Raw genomic sequence first — 23290 nt, forward strand, 5'->3', positions numbered from 1 at the left:
GCGTGCGGCCATGGGGCAGAACTGGAAAAATGCGATATACAATCAGCTTTCAGGTTATTGCCGAAACACCCAAAGGATTTTTTGATTTGCTGGGGATGCAGCTTGAAGGGGCAATCTATGTGGACAGGGTCCTGCCCATGGGTCGCGCGATATCATGAGCGTTGTTCGAAGTTTTTAGCACCTTCATGCAGTGGGTCTTTTGTCAAGAGTAGTGGGCATTATGCGGTGACCTATTATTTGGATGACTTCCTTTGCGGGAAGGAAAGGTTTCGTGGGGAGTGCCGGACGGCTCTGGAAGATTTTCAGGATATGGCACAGCAGATGGGAGTGCCGTTGGCACCCAGAAAGACCAAAGGCCCCTCATAGGTTCTCACCTTTCTGGGTAGGGACTTAAGACTCCATTATAATGACGGCCAGATTACCGGCACAGACAGTAACGGAGATGCTGTTTTTCTTGGTCACGGTGATAGGAAGCACGAAAAATCGATTCGAGACAGCCCAGAAGCGGTTGGGGTACCTTAACTTTGCTTGTAGGACAGTTAAAGGGGGGAGGACGTTTTGCAGGTGATTAGGGTTGTACATGTCAGGCGCAGTTTTGCCACACCACAGAATAAGAGGGTCAAGGGGACTCGGAAGATGTTAAGGTGGGAAATATTTCTGAAACAATTAATTGGGGTATCCAGGTGGTTCTGGGAAGAAGAGACAGTATGGCAGGTGCAGATATTTTCAGATGCGGCAGGAGCGCATGGTTTTAGAGATTTTCGGGGATGGCAGATGGTACCCGGAGGCGTGGACAGCATTTTGGTGACAACTAAGGAGGAGCATTGCTTTTCTGGAAATTATTTTCCCTTTCTGGTGGCCATGGCAGTATGGGGGCGCGAGTTAGCAAATAGGACAGTTTTCTTCAGAACCAACAACATGGCTGTCGTGGAGCTAGGAACGGACAGAAAGCGAGGGATGTGAAGGTTTTTTGCGCTGTTTGCGCCGATTCATGTTGCAGGGCTTATCTCTGAATTGTGATCTTTAAAGCTGTCCATATACCAGGAGTTGCCAACGAGATTGCGGTTTCCCTGACCCGTTTCACAGTGGCAGCGTTTCTGTAGCCTGGCGTCAGGAACGGAGCGGACCAAGACAGCGGTCCCGGCAGACAATTGGGAATGGGGGGTACGATGATCACGGGTGGGTGGAGATGTCTTTAGCGGACTCCACTCGGCGAAGTTACCAGCTGGCCTGGGTTGGGGTTTTTTCAGTTTTTGAGCGGTTACAGGAAAGTTTTTGGGGGCAGAGTGACAAACAGCTAGAGCATCAGGTGTTTTGAGTTTTTTGTAATGTGCATGATTCAGAGAGGTTATCAGCGGCCATTATTGGGGGTAAACTGGCAAGTGGATCTTTTTATGGCAATTGTTTTTGATCACGACCCAGCAAGAAAGGATCTGTTGGAAGAATGTTAAAAGGTTGGGGCAGAATCAGAGCGGTGGGGGGTAGAACGGCCAGGGAACCCATTGATTTTGAGTTGTTGCTAGAGTTGTTACACGAATTACCGGTATGTTGCGCAGATGAATACGAGCTAGCACTTTTTCCGTTTAGGCAGGGTGGATGTTTTTGGAGCTTTTAGTCAATCCTCACGGTTATCAAATAAGGAAGACGGGGTTTTTTGTGCACAGATCAAGGTCCAAGCTCACTAGTTTTCAGCTCTTACGAGTGTTGAGGATGGCGTTGGGACGTGTGGGCCGCCGGGCCATGGTTTTTCGGCACGCATTCGTTTAGGATTGGGGCAGCTACGGCCGCGGCGCATTTGGGTTGGGACTGGGCAAAAGATCAAGGCGAGAGTCCGCTAGCGATCAAGGTGTTGTGAACTTTAAGTTAAGACCCTGAAAGGTGGGGCGATACAGTTGGAGGGGGTTTTAGAAGGGGGGGGGTTTGTTCTGTCAAAAAACACAGGTTACAGTTATTTTTCCATTACAGGAGATGCGTTTGGTCCATCACAGAGCAAGATGGTTACATGGCTGGTCGGCCATTCATTTGTCCACTGGGCAGCGAAGTTCGCGGAGAAAACAGATATATGGTCGGGTCCTGGGACTATCCAGCAGGCGGCACGAGGTGTTATGGTGGGAAAAGAGCAGAAGGCGGTGGGGTAACCTGCTTCCTTTCATCACTGCTAATTTATTGAACTGGGGATGTTGCGGAATTGTTAATCATACATTTGGGAGAGGATGGCCGTGTGAAATTGTCAGAACTCACGCTACTGCAACACATGCAGAGGGATTCGGAGATTCTCAAGCAAAAATGGCATGGCACATACATGGGTGGATAGAATTTGTTCCACGTAGAGGGTGGAGAGGGGCAGTTAAGTATGGAGCCAGGGAGCGGGCTCGAAGGAGTTAAGGTGTTTTTTTGCTGGGCGCAAAGATAAAAAATTACTGAAACACGAGAACATTACAGAGCAGGAGGTTGCACTGTTCAGAAACGATGGTGTTCACCTGTTCACAATGGGAAACGCATAATATCTGACAGATCTGAGACTGCTGGCGGAAGATTTGTGGGGAGAAAATTTGTGGATTACAAACAAGAAATGAGAAGTACTGGGTCGCAGTATCGTGGCCTTTGGGGGGGTGGGGCAGCAAAACGCCAAATGGGTTTGTGCTGGTTGGCAGTAGATGGGGAGGGTGGTGAGTCAGATGCGGGCTTGGCCACCCTTCCAGGGAATAAACAAGCAGGTGAAGGCTCTGAGTGGAGGTACGCACGAACCAAATGGGGCATGAAAGGAAAAGGGGAGTGCGTAGGGGAATGGAAACGAGATAAGGGTTTGAAGGAGAAGGATGAGCGAGGAGATGTTAATAGGAGGGCGTTATTAAAGTTACGGTTACATTTGAAAGTTAATGGTTATGTTACTTATGCAATCCTGTCCTAATAAATGACCTTTTACACTAAAACAGCTGTGACTGAATTATTTCCCGATGGAGGGGCCCGCGGGAAGCAAGAGCAACGCTCTAGTCTTCCCGCGGGTCATTTCGGGAAAGGAAGTGACGGCGAGGGACAGGGATTGAGAAAAAGGTAAGTGGGGGCGGGTCTAGGGGGAGGAAATAAAAGGGGTTGGGGTGGAGGGACCGGCCTCTTTTCCGCGCTACCATCGCGCGTTTTAATTTGCTCCCCCCCCACCCGGCAATTGGAAGAGCGATTGGAAGGACAGAAGTTAGAGTCGAATAGCAAGGGGGGGGAGGGAAATTGTCAGTTAGGGCAGGTTGCAGGGGTGAGCGAGCAGTAGATGGGGGAGGGTGGTGAGTCAGATGCGGGCTTGGCCACCCTTCCAGGGAATAAACAAGCAGGTGAAGGCTCTGAGTGGGGGTACGCACGAACCATATGGGGCATGAAAGGAAAAGGGGAGTGCGTAGGGGAATGGAAACGAGATAAGGGTTTGAAGGAGAAGGATGAGCGAGGAGATGTTAATAGGAGGGCGTTATTAAAGTTACGGTTACGTTTGAAAGTTAATGGTTATGTTACTTATGCAATCAGATTTCTATGTCATGCCTGGGGTGGTGTAAAAGTGGCGCAACGAGGAGAAATATCTTTATTTCTCTTCAATTTTTCCTCTTTCGATGTGTGCTGCATTCTGCAGCACACATAGATTGAGGAAACCACCATTAATTATTGTTTATCTACAGGAAGGTGTCCTTCCCTGCACATAAACAATCAATCCTGCAACACAGGCACCCATGCACCATGGTGCAAGGGTACCTGCATTGGCGCTGGGCTGCCAATTGTGAGCCAACGCGGAGGAAAGTTTAGGGATGCACCATATTTCTGTAAATATGAGGCATATCTGCACTTTCTTTATGGCACAGCTCGACGCTACAAGATGGCACCGGGATGCGTCCAGGTCTTGTCCGCTGTACAGTTGGTCAGCATCCCATAGCACCTCTGCTGTAGGATGTATTCAATCATGCTGTATATAATTGAATGGGTTTCTATTTCAAAATGAACGGTAATCGAGCCAGGTAAAATATCTAGGGTAATGCTTATGTCAAAACTGCATATTTTGGTGCGGTTTCTCATAAAGCTCGTACTTAAGTAGCTAACATAGCCATTTTATCTTTAAACAGAACTCAAACCAGGGACGTGGCATCAGGGGTGTTTGGAGTGTTAGACCCCGCCAATAAATGTATTACTTAATAAATAGTTGGGTACCAGAGCTTCAGTGTGCTTTTTTAAAGATGTCCCTTCGATTTCACTTGGGATTTTTAAATACTCTAACAAAAACGCACACACACTATCGTCTCTGCTTTGAAGGTCTTTTTTTTTTTTTAAACTTCTGTGTTTTAAGTACCCCCTCACAATTCACACTCCTTTCCCTTTCCACTGAACTTTAACCCTGCCTGTGCTTGAAATGGAAAAATTAAAGTGCATGTACTCTGTGCCAGAGTACCTGCTTGTTTCCGAGAAGTGCCGGTACTCTCCAATTAAAAGTATTACGTTTTTCTTGAGATGTGCCGGTACTCAGTACCGGACAGTACCGGCCCATTTAAAGCACTGCCTGCCACCACCCCCTCATTGCCCGCTTTCACGTGAATGGAGGGGCCCGCGGGAAGCAAGAGCAACGCTCTAGTCTTCCCGCGGGTCATTTCGGGAAAGGAAGTGACGGCGAGGGACAGGGATTGGGAAAAAGGTAAGTGGGGGCGGGTCTAGGGGGAGGAAATAAAAGGGGTTGGGGGGGAGGGACCGGCCTCTTTTCCGCGCTACCATCGCGCGTTTTAATTTGGAGTCGGCCGGTCCCTGGGGATCTTCCATAGTGGGGAGTTTGTGGTGCAGGTAGGCTGGGGTTTAGGGCAGGGAAGAGGCATATGGGCTTCTGCCTTTGGGTTAATACTAGGGGGCCGGGGCACGCTTTCAGCCCGCGTGGCCCCCTTTCACAATTACTGGGGGCGGCCATGCGCTCCTTTCGAGCGGCCACCTCCCCCCCCCCTCTCTCAGATTCAAGACACGCGTTTGCTGGCCAGCGGGCCTGCACTCGCGCCTCCAGGCGTGGGGCCCTCGCCACAGGCCTTCTGGGCCCAATTTAGCGAGTTAGGGCCAATACAGGCCACCCCCCCCCCAAAAAATTTTTTTAAAAAAATAAATAGAAAATATCATTATGAAAAGTAATAAATACAATTTTGTACAGGGAGGCTATTACGCAAGGAAAAATTAACGCGCTCACAGGCCCCCCCCCCCCTCTGGTCAGGCCCCACGTCAAGACCCTGGGAGGCGGCAGGTTATGCAAGGCCCACGTATCCCATATCAACACTCCCTTGGTGGGCCGCAGCAAGGGGGCACAGGCAGGCAAGTGTAGGAGGGACCCCGCCCAGGACATGTCCGTGCCATGCGGCCGGCAGCCGGAGAGGCCAGCAGACAGTACAGGAAACGTAGGAACCATGCCCCAAGACAGAGGAAGGGGCAGCTGGGTACGGGTCCCGAGCAGAAGGGGACAGGAAGTCGGGGAGGATAGTGGTTTAGGTAGCATGATGGGAACCAGTGGCGCATACGGCCATGCAGCGCGCGGAAGGTCAATGCCAACGCAAGAGGTTGGAGGAAAGAAGGCAACACCAACGGGACGAAATACGGCCCTAGCACGTTGGTCAGAAGCGCTAGAGGGGCCTCCGGCGGCCTTTTCTACTCCGCAGAATCGGGGACAACACAGAATGGCGGACGCCATGTGGGTCAAGATGAAATGTCTAATAAATGCATGAGGATGAGTGGGAGTGTTTGAAAAACGGATATGTGCGAATAGGAGGTGCTGGAACTGGACTATGAATAGGTTTCTGGAAGAAGGGGAAGAGGGGGAGATCTGGGAAACAGAGGTACACAGCATAAGGGGGAGGGGAAGAGGACGCAGGAGCGGCGCAACCCCTCTCTCTGTTTCTATTTTTAGGAGCGGAACAACAGCATGGGTCCACATGAAAGAAGGCAGGACCAAGCACGGGGCCGAGGGGCCCGGAAGGTTTCGCGGCTTTCGGCTACACGTGGAAGAGGAAAAAGGCAATGGTGGTAGGTTTGGGGGACTGCGAAAAGGGGATGTCATCTCAACTTACAAGTCCGTTGGGGTGGGGGGAAGGTTCGACAGTTGACACACTGCTGCGAGCCAGAGCTACAACTGAGGGCGAGGGCGGGGACAAGACAGCAGGAGAGAAGTCAGGCACAGGAGAGTAGGAAGGAGGAGAACACACGAAGAGGCTACCCTATATGGGTCTGGCTATGCCATTGTGCTCACACGTAGCGGAAAAAGCGAAGGCAAGGATATGGAGACCCGATTATGTAGACGTTTTTAAACTATTACATAAGGGCATACAAGCCAAAGGAGGGTATAAGGAAGAGGAGTAGGAGTTGGCCCGTAGGCCGAGGGTGCCAATTATTATGGACGTCAGGTTTTTAATTTTGCAAGCATTTATTGCGAGAAATATCCTGACATAGGCTATAGCGCTATTTAAATACAGGGACATCATTAAGCCATGGGGGGGATGTAGACCCAGAATTATGGATGCAGTGGATGGCATCATCACAATCTGCAGCAGCGACACATACGGCCAGTGGGTTACCGGTGGTATATAAGCCGTTTCAGGCACGTCCAGCCCGGGGGGGATGGGAGGGGGGGGCAAAGAACAACATTTAACACGACAGGAGCGTGCAGGAATTTCAACAGGGGTTTCTACTCCAGACATCCTTGTAAAAATGAAACATGACTGCTCCAAGTGCGGGGGCCGTCACCAGGTTACTCAATGTTTTTCACTCTCCAGTCCCTCCGTACAACGGAGAGCGGCAAAAGGCAGAGGGACACAGGGCGCTACTGCTCCAAATGGGGCCTACGCCAGTTAGGTTAGTTTATTTTACCAGGGCTGCGTATATACACGGGTAGGGCAGCTGCTTTGAGTTAGCAGAAGGGTTTCAAGAAGGTTTCAGGGTCAGTTATCACGGCCCACGGGTGAGACACTGGGCAGACAACTTGCGGTCTGCAAAGGAATTACCACAGGTGGTAAGGAAAAAGCTGGACAAGGAACGGTCATTGGGCAGAATTGCGGGCCCGTTTCTTATGAGTGGCCAAGTTAGATTTTGATGATATCCCCGCTGGGACTCGTGCCGAAGAAGGCCCCGGGTGAAATCAGGTTGATACATCACCTCTCATGGCCGGAGGGCACATCTGTTAATGATTTCATGGCAGCGGAAGACACCAGACTGGTGTATGCATATGTGGATGATGCCGTAAAATTGGTCAGGGCGTGCGGCCATGGGGCAGAACTGGAAAAATGCGATATACAATCAGCTTTCAGGTTATTGCCGATACACCCAAAGGATTTTTTGATTTGCTGGGGATGCAGCTTGAAGGGGCAATCTATGTGGACAGGGTCCTGCCCATGGGTCGCGCGATATCATGAGCGTTGTTCGAAGTTTTTAGCACCTTCATGCAGTGGGTCTTTTGTCAAGAGTAGTGGGCATTATGCGGTGACCTATTATTTGGATGACTTCCTTTGCGGGAAGGAAAGGTTTCGTGGGGAGTGCCGGACGGCTCTGGAAGATTTTCAGGATATGGCACAGCAGATGGGAGTGCCGTTGGCACCCAGAAAGACCAAAGGCCCCTCATAGGTTCTCACCTTTCTGGGTAGGGACTTAAGACTCCATTATAATGACGGCCAGATTACCGGCACAGACAGTAACGGAGATGCTGTTTTTCTTGGTCACGGTGATAGGAAGCACGAAAAATCGATTCGAGACAGCCCAGAAGCGGTTGGGGTACCTTAACTTTGCTTGTAGGACAGTTAAAGGGGGGAGGACGTTTTGCAGGTGATTAGGGTTGTACATGTCAGGCGCAGTTTTGCCACACCACAGAATAAGAGGGTCAAGGGGACTCGGAAGATGTTAAGGTGGGAAATATTTCTGAAACAATTAATTGGGGTATCCAGGTGGTTCTGGGAAGAAGAGACAGTATGGCAGGTGCAGATATTTTCAGATGCGGCAGGAGCGCATGGTTTTAGAGATTTTCGGGGATGGCAGATGGTACCCGGAGGCGTGGACAGCATTTTGGTGACAACTAAGGAGGAGCATTGCTTTTCTGGAAATTATTTTCCCTTTCTGGTGGCCATGGCAGTATGGGGGCGCGAGTTAGCAAATAGGACAGTTTTCTTCAGAACCAACAACATGGCTGTCGTGGAGCTAGGAACGGACAGAAAGCGAGGGATGTGAAGGTTTTTAGCGCTGTTTGCGCCGATTCATGTTGCAGGGCTTATCTCTGAATTGTGATCTTTAAAGCTGTCCATATACCAGGAGTTGCCAACGAGATTGCGGTTTCCCTGACCCGTTTCACAGTGGCAGCGTTTCTGTAGCCTGGCGTCAGGAACGGAGCGGACCAAGACAGCGGTCCCGGCAGACAATTGGGAATGGGGGGTATGATGATCACGGGTGGGTGGAGATGTCTTTAGCGGACTCCACTCGGCGAAGTTACCAGCTGGCCTGGGTTGGGGTTTTTTCAGTTTTTGAGCGGTTACAGGAAAGTTTTTGGGGGCAGAGTGACAAACAGCTAGAGCATCAGGTGTTTTGAGTTTTTTGTAATGTGCATGATTCAGAGAGGTTATCAGCGGCCATTATTGGGGGTAAACTGGCAAGTGGATCTTTTTATGGCAATTGTTTTTGATCACGACCCAGCAAGAAAGGATCTGTTGGAAGAATGTTAAAAGGTTGGTGCAGAATCAGAGCGGTGGGGGGTAGAACGGCCAGGGAACCCATTGATTTTGAGTTGTTGCTAGAGTTGTTACACGAATTACCGGTATGTTGCGCAGATGAATACGAGCTAGCACTTTTTCCGTTTAGGCAGGGTGGATGTTTTTGGAGCTTTTAGTCAATCCTCACGGTTATCAAATAAGGAAGACGGGGTTTTTTGTGCACAGATCAAGGTCCAAGCTCACTAGTTTTCAGCTCTTACGAGTGTTGAGGATGGCGTTGGGACGTGTGGGCCGCCGGGCCATGGTTTTTCGGCACGCATTCGTTTAGGATTGGGGCAGCTACGGCCGCAGCGCATTTGGGTTGGGACTGGGCAAAAGATCAAGGCGAGAGTCCGCTAGCGATCAAGGTGTTGTGAACTTTAAGTTAAGACCCTGAAAGGTGGGGCGATACAGTTGGAGGGGGTTTTAGAAGGGGGGGGGTTTGTTCTGTCAAAAAACACAGGTTACAGTTATTTTTCCATTACAGGAGATGCGTTTGGTCCATCACAGAGCAAGATGGTTACATGGCTGGTCGGCCATTCATTTGTCCACTGGGCAGCGAAGTTCGCGGAGAAAACAGATATATGGTCGGGTCCTGGGACTATCCAGCAGGCGGCACGAGGTGTTATGGTGGGAAAAGAGCAGAAGGCGGTGGGGTAACCTGCTTCCTTTCATCACTGCTAATTTATTGAACTGGGGATGTTGCGGAATTGTTAATCATACATTTGGGAGAGGATGGCCGTGTGAAATTGTCAGAACTCACGCTACTGCAACACATGCAGAGGGATTTGGAGATTCTCAAGCAAAAATGGCATGGTACATACTTGGGTGGATAGAATTTGTTCCAGGTAGAGGGTGGAGAGGGGCAGTTAAGTATGGAGCCAGGGAGCGGGCTCGAAGGAGTTAAGGTGTTTTTTTGCTGGGCGCAAAGATAAAAAATTACTGAAACACGAGAACATTACAGAGCAGGAGGTTGCACTGTTCAGAAACGATGGTGTTCACCTGTTCACAATGGGAAACGCATAATATCTGACAGATCTGAGACTGCTGGCGGAAGATTTGTGGGGAGAAAATTTGTGGATTACAAACAAGAAATGAGAAGTACTGGGTCGCAGTATAGTGGCCTTTGGGGGGGTGGGGCAGCAAAACGCCAAATGGGTTTGTGCTGGTTGGCAGTAGATGGGGAGGGTGGTGAGTCAGATGCGGGCTTGGCCACCCTTCCAGGGAATAAACAAGCAGGTGAAGGCTCTGAGTGGAGGTACGCACGAACCAAATGGGGCATGAAAGGAAAAGGGGAGTGCGTAGGGGAATGGAAACGAGATAAGGGTTTGAAGGAGAAGGATGAGCGAGGAGATGTTAATAGGAGGGCAGTATTAAAGTTACGGTTACATTTGAAAGTTAATGGTTATGTTACTTATGCAATCCTGTCCTAATAAATGACCTTTTACACTAAAACAGCTGTCACTGAATTATTTCCCGATGGAGGGGCCCGCGGGAAGCAAGAGCAACGCTCTAGTCTTCCCGCGGGTCATTTCGGGAAAGGAAGTGACGGCGAGGGACAGGGATTGAGAAAAAGGTAAGTGGGGGCGGGTCTAGGGGGAGGAAATAAAAGGGGTTGGGGTGGAGGGACCGGCCTCTTTTCCGCGCTACCATCGCGCGTTTTAATTTGCCCTCCCACCCACCCGGCAATTGGAAGAGCGATTGGAAGGACAGAAGTTAGAGTCGAATAGCAAGGGGGGGAGGGAAATTGTCAGTTAGGGCAGGTTGCAGGGGTGAGCGAGCAGTAGATGGGGGAGGGTGGTGAGTCAGATGCGGGCTTGGCCACCCTTCCAGGGAATAAACAAGCAGGTGAAGGCTCTGAGTGGGGGTACGCACGAACCAAATGGGGCATGAAAGGAAAAGGGGAGTGCGTAGGGGAATGGAAACGAGATAAGGGTTTGAAGGAGAAGGATGAGCGAGGAGATGTTAATAGGAGGGGGCGTTATTAAAGTTACGGTTACGTTTGAAAGTTAATGGTTATGTTACTTATGCAATCCTGTCCTAATAAATGACCTTTTACACTAAAACAGCTGTCACTGAATTATTTCCCGAACTGCGAATGGGCTCATCTTAGTTCGTACCGACTTCCGCTCATACCGATCTTCCTGTTTACAAGTCACAGGTGTCATCCAAATTACATTGACAAAACGTATTGTAGTTGGTTGGGTAATAATAAAATCTAATATTCGAGATATTTCACTTTGTGGTGTGCTCCATAAATGTCCCCTATTGATCTCCTTAAGTAACGTGAACACAGAACTCATTTTGCCGTTTCGGCATGTCACGTCACGTCACACTCAGGGAAAGTGTAAGTGGCGAGGACGAGGTTTGGAGAGACATGAAGTCACGACGGACGTCCGCACCTGGCATCTGTCGACAGCAGTATCCCGTCCGTCACCACTCACAGTCTTAATAGGAACACACATCTTTCGACTAGGGCAGAGCGGCGCTCAGCGAGTTCTGGAGGGCCTTAGCATCGGGGTTCCAATGTGTGGTAGGCTTGGTCAGACGGGAGCACCTTTCAACAGGGCTTCCCAAGGGGGTCTCCTCTCCACAGGAATGATGACATCACATCTCATGCTGCTGCCTCTCACCCTCTGTGGCTCCCATGCCTAAGTGCTTCTTCTTGTGTGTGCACCTCGGTTCCTTCCATGTTAATACATGGTTCGAAGTCACCCACAAACCTCCTCAGCTGGAATCAGAGAAATACACGAAACTTGTTTATTTTGTTTTTGTTTTGGTGCTTTTTTTTGCATTACAGTCTTTTCACTCCTCAGGAGTATACGGGGATAAACAGAATGACATATTGCCAATATTTTTCCTTCTGACGGATACTCAGGCACCATGCCTCGTTACAGATAATTGCCATTTTATAATCTAGCTCCATCTTTTGCGTTGGTCCAAATACAGTTTGTTCCTTTCCACATAACACAAGTGGCCTAAATGCTGCAAACTGGCATGCACTCATTTTGCACAAGTGCAACATTTTTTTGCAAACTTTTGCTCCAGTATTTATTAAATAACTTTTTTTGCACCTGGGTAAATAAAAGGAAAACATACAGTGTGAGTGTGAAATGACTAAAACATATATGGCCATGCTTCATTTATCTATTGACTTCGACGTATTGTAGAGCGCTCAAAGTCACTCTGCAGGAATTTTATAGTCCTAAACTGCGTTATGCATTAAGAGATAGCTGCTGGGTACAGTTCTTCATTTCTTTAAAACATAGTTCAGAGGACCAAAGTTTTTCTTAGGAGCCCGCTCCTTCTAAATGTCGGGATTGCTAAATAAACAAGCACTGGCAAACCCTATAGTTCTCACCTTTTGGAGCTATTGGCTTTGGCGTTGTTGTTTTCTGATGCCATGTAGCATGTGCAAAAAGCAAAACATTTTTTGATGATGCTCTACAGCATTAGTAAAATAAAACAATCTGATTCAAAGTGCCATGGCTGCCATGAGCATGAGTGCGAAGGACAGACACAAAAGGAAAAAGAAGTTTGCTCGCAGTCAAACATATCGGCAAACGTGCAATTATCCATGTAACAGGGTTGATGGCCAAGGTGGTAACAAAACTGACCCAAGGAGGGACAAATGGAAAGCATTTACCAACGATAACAAAGGGTTTTTGAAAGGCAAATCCATGAACAAGCAATAGTGATGAGGGTGCAGTAGGCGTGGTTAAAAGCCCATTTATAGATTACAACCCGTCAGAGCGCTTGCGCACTTGATCTAAAAAGAAGAAAAAAGTGCAATGACGCACCCAGTACTGCCAGTCATGTCATTCTGTATGCACATGCATGTGCCCTAAGTATGCACATGTCTGCAGAATGATTGGAGCATAACTTTCTTTATTTTTGTTGACCAGTCTAAGATGGATGATGCCACGCAGATCAGTAAATAAAGAAAAATAAATGCTAATTTGTGAAAGTGCTTTTGACGTAATGGACCACCTGTCAACTAATGGCAGCTGTTGGGCCTTTCAAAAATCTTCACCAAAAAATATATATAATGCCCTCAAGGGATGGGGGAGCAATAGAGGAGTGAGTGGGGAGAAGCAACTAGGTTCGGAAAAAAATAAATACATTCAGGTGGGAGGAGGAGGAACAAAGCAGCACCCGAGGCAGACAGAAACACAAAGGGGGGTCATTTTGAGTTTGGTGGGCGGAAAAGCCCGCCCGCCAAACTCCTGCGGTCAGGTTGCCGTCAGTGCACATGCTTTCTTGCAGGCCCCATTACAAGTTCCCCACCGGGGCAGCCTTCGTGCTTTTCACTGTCTGCAATGCAGACGGGGCTATCCATTGGGGGCCCCTGCACTGCACCCAATCTCCAAAAGCTTTTACATGGTGGTGCAACCGCCATATAAAAGCAGGCTCAGAGGGGGCTCGTAATCCCCAGGGTGGCGCTGCAGGAAGTGCTGCCCTGGCAGATTAGGACAGCTAGCACCCCCAGTCCTTCCAGTGGAGGGAAACTGGCGGTGCTGGTGGTCCAACCGTGGCTGAACCACCACAGTCATAATTTGACTGGCCTGCACTCCTGTTGAGTGGCTTTGGAATGTTGGGAACGATTCAGTCAAGATGCTGTGATAGCCCCAGTTGGAGCTATTGTGTTTCTAAGCACTTTACTGAGAGTTAGGTCCTCATTATGACATTGGCGGCAAATCCCACTTACCGCCATGCTGACTGGCGCCAACATACCGCCTCCGCGGTAGATATCCATTCACCATATTATGACACACACACACCAATCTGTCACTATTCAACCACAGACACAAGCCCGCCACACCAAAGGTCAGTGATAAACTGGTAGTACCAAAACCCACACAGTTACGCCAACAGAACAACGCTCATCACATTATGATCCACGAATCACCACAGCGGACATTAAACGGCGGTAAACCATTGGCGGTACATACATCCGCGCTCAACATACACACACATATACAAAACACCACATTGGACAATTCAAACAACACACACCTGACACCCATACACACACCACACCCACACACCCACACCACTATAAAACACCCACCCACAGTGCCCACAAGCCTTTATGACTCTAAACCATTGCCAACAAACTGACATTATGACTACAGAGAAGACCGGACCCACACACCACAATCACCTATTCGCCACCCACGCACCTTACATCACACACCCCAACACATCACCCTACACACCTTCACCCATACTACTCACACAACACCACTGGCACCACAAAGACACCCCTGATTCTCAGAGGAAGAGCTAAGGGTCATGGTGAAGGAAATCATCCGGGTAGAGCCACAGCTATTTGGAGCACAGATGCAGCAAATATCCATTGCTGGGAATATGGAGCTAGGGCGGAGGATCGTGGACAGGGTCAACGCAGCAGAAGCAGGGACGACGTCAGGAAAAGGTAGAACGACCTACGGGGGAAGGTACGTTCCATTGCAGCAAGACACCAACTCGCTGTACAGAGGACTGGCGGTGGACCCCGCCTCCTCCCCCACAACTAACAACATGGGAGGAGCAAGTCTTGGCAATCATGCACCCTGAGGGCCTGGCAGAAGTAGCAGGAGGACTGAACTCTGGTAAGTCAACTCTATACTACTATCACCCCCCTACCTGCATGACATCACATAACCCCACCCTCACTCCCATCACTCCACCACCTCCCACTCCACCCCCATCACATCTCACTCATTCCAACGCCAGCCCATGCATGCCATACAATGCATGGACACCACTCACAGCCCGCATGGACACCTATCACTAAAGCATGCACACTATAGAGAATCAGCTAGCCCACCATTTACCAACTTACACAAGTAAAAGCTGCTAGGGCAAATACAACCAAACAGGGCAACCCACAGATGCACAATATGTCACACACAGAAACAATAACACTGCATTCACATCCCCACAGGTACCCCAGCCAATGTCACCGGAGAAGAGGTGCCAGCACTATCCAGTCCTCCCACAGAAGAGGCCCACAGTGATGACAGCGACTCTGGACGCCTGGATCTGGATGACCAACCTGGCCCATCAGGGACCTCTGAACAGTCCCTAACCCGGCTACAGTCACACACCACCACAGAGTCTCCCCCATCAGGAAACACTACCAAAGCACCAACCCAGCATACCCTTACCTCTGTACCCAGGACACGTCAATCAGCAGTGTGTCCACCTCTACAGGGACCCCAGGGCACCCCTCATACCCAAGACAATCAGGGACCTGTGGTCAGTGGGCAAACGGTTCAGGGGACAGAGGCACAGGACAACAGGGAAACTGGGAGGAGTGCTGTGCGCCAGGGGGAGGACAGGCCCAGGGAGCCAACTCTCCAGGAGGCACACACCAAGATCCTGGGAGCATACCAACATTCCCAGGATACACTGGGCCAGATCCTGGCCAACGTGCAGGAAAACAGGCGGCTTCAGGAGGGACAGTACCAGGGGATCAGGGAGAACTTGCAGGCCATTAACACCACCCTGGTCTCCATTGCAGGAGTGCTGGCAGACATGGCCAACATTATGAGAGAGGCAGCCTCACAACAGCAGGCCCCTGTCACTAGCCAGACATCTGAACTGCCTTTCACCTCCACTGCCGCTAGTGGATAGGAGGTGCCGCCACAGGACCAACAGGCCACCAGCACCCCTCCCACTGCAGAAGGTGAACCACCCAACAAACGTTCCCTGCGATTCAGGCAGAAGCCAGAGACTATTGCCAAGACCCCCGCCAGGAAATAAGACTCTCCTGAGTGTCACCCTTGTGTCCCACTCTGTCACCCTGTCCACCTTGAACTGCCATTGCTCCCCTTCCTATTTCCCCTTGGACAATGCACCTGTGGTACAAATAGACTGCAACTATACCCTGGACTTTCCTCCATCATCACCCCAGCCCAATGCACTTGCCCCCCTACTACTTAGCACTTAAACACCCTTTAAAAAAATACAAGTATGGAGTATGTCAAATGATTTCAGTATGTATTTGTGTAACTAGATTCAAACATTGCATTACAAATGTACAGTAATGTTCACATTGTAAAGACCTGTAGTTGGATGCAGTGATCACACCAGGAGTGATAGTGGGGCACCAACATCAGCAAAATGAGTTACCAAAGGGTACATTGAGTGGGCATTGAAGTGGGAAATAACAGCAAGCCAGTGTCAAAGATAATCAAAATAATGACAATGAAATTTGAAGTAGAACTGTCCTACCTGTGTGTCATTGGAAGAATTGTCTGAAAACTGCAGTTCTGTTGTCCTCATCTTCATCCTCTGCCTTCTCATCCTCACTGTCCACAGGGCCCGCTGCTGCCACTCAGCCATCTCCAGCCTCCTCCTCCTGCAGAAAAGGCACATGGCGTCTCAGGCCAAGGGTGTGCAACATGCAGCATGCAGCATGCCACGATTATCTGGCAGACTTTCTTGGGTGAGTAGCACAGGGATCCATCTGTTAGATTTTGGCATCGAAACCTGACCTTCAGGAGTGAAAGGTACATTCTATTATCCTTCTTTTACGCCCAGGTGCCTCATTGTAACATTCTTCTGCCCTTGTCCTGGGATTCCTCACAGGGGTCAGTAGCCATGATAGGTTGGGGTAACCTGAGTTACCTGCAAATATGGAGGGACAACATTTAGCCACACACCATCCCATATGGCCTACACCATACCCATTCACCAACATCCACTGGGTTGGAACCAGGGCTCACCTATTAGCCACACCCTGTGCCTCTGTAGTTGGCCCATCACATTAGGGATGCTGCTATTCCTCAGGATAAAGGCATTATGTACCGACCCAGGATACTTAGCATTGACATGGGAGATGTACTGGTCTGCCAGGCACACCATCTGGACTTTCATGGAATTATAGCTTTTTCGATTTCGGAATACCTGTTCGTTTTGCCGGGGTGAGGGGACAAATGCAATATGTATTCCATCAATTGCCCCAATTATGTTGGGGATATGTCCCATTGCATAGAAGTCAGCCTTCACTGTGGCCATGTCTTCCACTTGTGGGAAAACAATGTAGGTGTACATGTGTTTAATCAGGGCAGACAACACTCTGATCAGCACTATTGAGAACATTCGCTGTGACATTCCTGCTGACAAGCCCACTGTCACTTGGAAAGAAGCAGTTGCCAAGAAATGGTGCACAGATAGAACTTGCACAAGAGGGGGAATCCCAGTGGGGTGACGGATAGCAGATATCAGATCAGGCTTCAGTTGGGCACACAGATCCGTTATAGTGACCCTGTCCAGTCTGTAGGTGAGGATAGTGTGCCTGTCCTCCATGGTTGCCAAGTCCTCCAGGGGTCTGTACCCAGGGGTATGTCTCCATCTCCTATTCATCTGCAGCGGTTGCAGTCTAAGGGACAAATAAGTGAGGAGCCGGTCACAAACTGAACATTGGAGCCACAACAGTACAATGCATGATGTCAATTAAAATGTATAAGTGGAATTTGTCTTGCATGTCCAATTGTGAACTGTGACACAGTTATAATCCAGGGCCTGCACCACCCCCTCTGAAATGGCATCTGCCTGTCCTGTGTGGAGGTAATTCTGCTGATGATGTGCGCCGTTGTGGGAGGTGGCCGAAAACCTTATTGGATAACATTGGGCCCTAAGGGGTACAGTGGCCAATGGTGATGTACGCTGGTGGTGACGGTATGCACCTTCCGCAGACGTCACCGCCATTTTCTATCTGTTCTCTCACTTGCTACCTGACCGCCAACAGGATAGGACCTACACTGCATGTGCTGCTGTGACCTGTGTCTGGGACCTACCATGGCACATGTGACTGGGGAAAGGGCCCCAGCCTTCACCTCGGAGGAGTCGGAGCGACTGGTGGATGGGGTCCTACCCCAGTACGGACTGCTATATGGGCCTCCAGACCAACAGGTGAGTACACTGCTGAGCACGATGCATGGGACATGAATGCACTGGAGTGGTATGTGTGATAGGCTCATGTGGGAGGGCTGGTAGATGTCCCCTGGGTGGCCTACAGCTTGTGGGCTGGGCGCTTTGTGTGCAAATGGCGATGTGAAGAGGTATGGTGGGCCAAAAGTGCAACAGCCAGGACGGTCTGACTTATGGCTTTCACTGTGTGTATTTCTCTGCAGGTCAGTGCCCATCAAAAGAAGGGTATATGGCATGCCATCATCAAGGATGTGCAGACCCGGCGGGTCTATGGCAGGCGGAGCACCCACTATCAGAAATGGTGGGAGGACCTGAGACGCTGGGCACGGAAGATGGCAGAGGCCCAGCTGGGGATGGCCTCCCAACGAGGAAGGGGTGCCCGTCGAACCCTGACCCCCCTGATGGCCCGCAAACTGGCAGTGGCCTATCCTGAGCTGGATGGGCACTTGAGTGCATCACAGCAGACACAAAGGGGTGATTACAGTGCCCGTCATTACAACTCATGCCTGGTAGGGTGGTATCCGGGTGGGGATGTGTGTCAGTGGGTGCCTCTAGGCCAGGCCTGACATTAAAGAGTAGGTCCCATGTTGGGCAGAGTTCTGAAGTGATATTCCTCCTACCTAGCTTGTAGGTATCCTCTACTGGGCAGGGCTGTGTGGGTCCCTGGTATGCTCCAATTGGCAGGATGTGTCCCTCCCCATGCCCTGGAGGCTAGCAAAGGTGCTGTTAGTGAATTGTATAGTGTGTAGGACTGTTCCCTGTGTGTGAGTGTGGTATGGACGCCAACGGTGGTGTTGGTGCAGCCACTGACCATGTGTATCCTTTGTCTCTTGCCCCCACCCTTTTTGTTTTGTCATCCTGTCCTTATGTGCATTAGCATCATCTGGCGGAGGAGCAGAGGCACCGGCGACGGAGGGAGTTGCATCCCACAGGACCCAGGAGGCAGAGCACACCGACAGTGAGGGCACCAGTGGGAAGGAGGGCGAGGGGAGCACCACGGCGGAGACAGGAGGGGACAGTTCGGACACAGATACCTCCTCCGATGGAAGCTCCCTGGTGGTGACGGACACTTCTGTGACCACCCCAGCAACAGGTACATCCGCCACCCCCGTACCAGCACCGCCCTCCCACCAGACCCTCATCAAGATGCCCGTGCCCACTCACCCTGGAGGGTGGCCATCTCCTTCGCCCGAGGCACCTCAGGCCTGCCCCAGTTAGCCCTGCTGCCCTGATTGAGGAGGCTATTGACCTCCTGTGATCCATCTCTGTAGGGCAGTCAACCATTGTGAATACTATCTAGGGGCTGGCAGCCCAAATGCAACAGACAAATGCGTTTCTGGAAGGCATTCACACTGCCTTGGCGGCCCAACAGAGATCAATCCAGGCTCTGGCCTCTTCTCTGATGGCAGCCATTGTCCCTGTTTCAACCCTTCCCCCTCCAACTTCCTCCTCCCAGTCCCATTCCCCTCAACCCCAAGCTATCCCAAGCACACAGGCAGACGAGCATGCATACAGGACAACACACAAGAGTGGACATGGAAAACACAGTTGGAGCCCCCACCACTAACCATGGTTGTGCAGCCATCCAAGGCTGCAGGGGATGGGACGGAGCTTCCCCCACAACTGCCACCACCAGCAGCAGCACCACCACCACAAGCACCAGTGGGCAGCCATCCGAAGCTGCAGGGGATGGGCTGGAGCCTCCCCCCACCAGCAGCACCAGCACCAGCACCAGTGGGTAGCCATCTGAGGCTGCAGGGGATGGGCTGGATCCTCCCCCCACAACCGCCACCAGCAGCATCAGCAGCAACCACCACCAGCACTAGTGGGCAGCCATTCAAGGGCTGCGGTGGATGGGCTGGTGCTTCCCCCCACCAGCAGCAGCAGCACCACAACTAGCTCCAGTGGGCAGCCATCCGAGGCTGCAGAGGATGGGCTGGAGCCTCCCCCCACCAGCCGCAGCAGCAGCACCACCAGCACCAGTGGGCAGCCATCTGAGGCTTCAGAGGATGGGCTGGAGCCTCCCCCCACCAGCCGCAGCAGCAGCACCACCAGCACCAGTGGGCAGCCATCCAAGGCTGCAGGGGATGGACTGGAGATTCCCCCCACCAGCGGCTGCAGCAGCACCACTACCACCACTGAGCAGCCATCACAATGGTGGACGGTCTGTAGTCCTGCCTCAATGGGCTGTTGTGCGGCCTGCCCACTGCAAATCCTGTGGGTATGACACCCAGCTGAGAGACTGTGACCTTGCACTCCCCAGGATCAGAAGCACAGGGCATGATGCCCCCTCCAGAACCAGTGGGTATGCCACCCACTCACCCCATCCTCCCAAGGATCAGAAGCACAGGGCACGATGCCTCCTCCAGGACCAGTGGGTATGCCACCCACTCACCCCATCCTCCCAAGGATCAGAAGCACAGGGCACTATGCCCCCTCCAGAACCAGTGGGTATGCCACCCATTCACCCCATCCTCCCCAGGATCAGAAGCACAGGGCACGATGCCCCTTCCAGAGCTAGCTAGTGGGCAAGTCTCCCACCTGAGAGACTCTCGCCTTGCACTCCCCAGGACCACGCACAGGGCATGTTTCCCCGTCCAGAGCATGTGGGCAAGTCACCCACTCGAGAGTCTGTGGCCTTGCACACCCCAGGACCAAGCACAGGGCATGTTGCCCCCTCCAGAACCAGTGGATTTGATCCATCTGCCGGCTGAGGTACCCCCCGTTCCCCGTCCCCCTGAGGTGCCTCCCTATTTTCCAACTGATACCCCTGCAGTGTTCTCTCCGTGTTGGTGCAAGAGACAGGTGTGGTCTTGGAATTTGTCATGTGGCCCTGTGGCCCACGCACATTGAGGACAGGGCAGTGTCCCTTGTAATGTACATATGTATATACTTTTGGATTGCATGTTCATATTTTTACTTTATTTATATTATTACACTCACTTTCATCTCTTCGTGTTGTCCTTGCATTATTTCTGAGGGGTACGGGTAAATATGTTGTCTTACTGCATCTGATTGTGTGTATGATGTTTGGGGTGGGGGGGGGTGTTGTGCATCTGTGTGTCACTCTCTTTTTTCTCCCCCCCTCCCCTGTGTGCTAGGTGGCTATACTCACGGTGGTCATCTTCGCCGTCGTTGGTGTTCGTGGTGGAGCAGGACATAAAATATCATGGGAAATATTTGCAGCCTGGGCTTCATGGCGTTGTGGTTCTTCCCTGTATCTCCAAAGGTGAGTCCTTTCCCTTCTGAGGTCTGTTTTTGCCAGGCTTTTGATGTCGTTGGTACCGCCCCGGAAAAGGTGGCGGTTTCAGGGGTCATAATACCGTGGTGGAACATTGACTTCCGCCTGGATGTAGGCGGCTACCGCCGTGGTGCCTGTTGTTTCCGCCCTGGTGGTCGGTGTGTTAAAGTGGCTGTCTATCTGAGTTCTCACCGCCATGGTCATAATTTGGCGGTAGTTACCGCCAGCCTGTTGACGGTATTATCGCCACTTTATCACCGAGTTGTAATGGGGGCCTTAATCTTTAAAAATGTGTATCTTTACTTGTGTATTTTGGATTGTTGTCGTTTTGGTCTTGTTTTACTCAGATAAATATTGGCTATTTTTCTAAACCAGTGTGGAGTACGTTTGTGATGTTTTCACTGTGTTACTGTGTGGGTGCACAAATACTTTACAAACACTTTACATTGCATCTGAGATAAGCCTGACTTCTTGTGCCAAGCTACCAAGGGAATGTGGAGTACTTTTGTGGTGTTTTCACTGTGTTACTGTGTGGGTGTACAAATACTTTACATATTGCTTCTGAGATAAGCCTGACTGTTTGTGCCAAGCTACCATGGGGGTGAGAAAGTATTATCTTAGCTTTGTGGCTCCCTTAACCTGACTAGAGTGAGGGTCCCGACTAGAATGGGTGCAAATCACTGCCAACTAGAGACCCAGCTACTAACAGTGAGCCAGAGGAGAGGCACATGAGAGGGAGAAAGTAGCACATGAGGCAGAAAATGTTTAGGAGAGGAAAGCAACATGTGAGCGAGAGAGCAAGAAAACACATGCACTCCCATAAAGTGCTGAAAGAAAAAGAACAAAGTAGTTACCTAAATGTGAGCAGTCAGAGGACGCAAGGCATCCAATCAAAAGGCTATACTCTTAGGGTGGGGGGGTGGCAAACAAAAGAAAGGCAAGCAATTGAATAAGAAGTAAGTGAAAAGAGACAGAAAATAAAACCAACCAATGCTAGTCAGTGGCCGCACTCTAAGTGCACTGTAAGTTTTTAGTAGACTTTCACATTCAGACAGGTTGCATATGTTTCCTCCTTCCTTCTATTTTTCTGCCTTCCTCTGTCTGGCTCTGGGTCAAAGTCTGATGATGACAAAGAAGTGCTGATGCTCCCCATCTGCAACCATCAGCAAAAATTAAGCACTAAGGCCCTCATCATAACACTGGCGGTAACTGCTGCCTACCGCCACAGCGATGGCCGCCAATATACCGTTGCCGTGGCAACCAGCCGCCAACCGCATTATGACTGTAGACGGAATACCGCCAGAAGGCTGGTGGTATTCCGTCAACGGTGATGGCGGCTGATGGCGGTAAGGTGGCGCTGCTGCCAGCAGTAGCGCCACGCCAGCAAAACACTGCCTACCGTATCATGTTCCGTGATACGGCCTGGCAGTGTTTTGCTGGTGGACGCTGCTGCTGGCAGCAGTGCCACATCCCGTCTCCTGCCAGAGGACCCCATGCAATCAGGTAAGTCAGGTTCTCCGACAGGAGAGGGGGTGAGGGGTGTTGTGTGTGTGTGGAGGGCTGAGTGTGTCTGTTTTTGTATGCGTGCATGCGGTTGTGAGTCACGCGGAATGTGTGTGTGTGTGTGTGTATGAATGAATGTGGCTGTACATGTATGTTGTGTGTTGTGCATGCGTCTGTGATGCAATGTATGTTAGTGTGTGTTGCGGTCCGTGGGAATGTATGTGTGCATGCGTGGGTGGATGTGGGTATGCGTGTGCCACAAAACCTATGGCGGTAGGTGGGGTCATAATCCCGAGGGTGGGATTGTGACGGCCGCCGGGCTGGAGACCGAAGTCTCCAGCCTGGTAGCTGTTACCACCCCGGCGGTCAGAATGGTACATTGGTGGTTTGGCTTGTGCCAAACCTCCAATGTCATAATTTGGTGAAAGGTACCGCCAGCCTGTTGGCAGTATCTTTCACCAATATACCACTGACCGCCAGGGGCATAATGACCCCCTAATTGTGTGTTTCATATTAGTCGTGTACGATTCGAAACTCTTGGACTGATTTAGGGTTTGCTGGATGGACTGTTATTTTCTCCTGACATGGTGGCTCAGATCCATTGATTAGGTCTGTGGTATTCCATCCTCCAAATTTTGGGTTTGGCCTGATGGACTGTCGTCCTTGTGACCCTTGTTAAACTATATATTATCAGAGCTGGTTTGGTTTGGATTCAACATTTTCAGTGAATGTATAGATATCAATAACTGTTAAGATGTCTAATAAGGAACAGCTAAAGCACTCCGAAGAAGAGATGAGGAATTTGATGAATCTTTCATCCAATAACTGGATCATAATAATTGGGGATTTCAATGTTAAATTATACCCTGCCAAGGAAGAGGGT

This window comes from Pleurodeles waltl, chromosome 3_1 (genome assembly GCF_031143425.1).
Source record: "Pleurodeles waltl isolate 20211129_DDA chromosome 3_1, aPleWal1.hap1.20221129, whole genome shotgun sequence".
NCBI lineage: Eukaryota > Metazoa > Chordata > Amphibia > Caudata > Salamandridae > Pleurodeles > Pleurodeles waltl.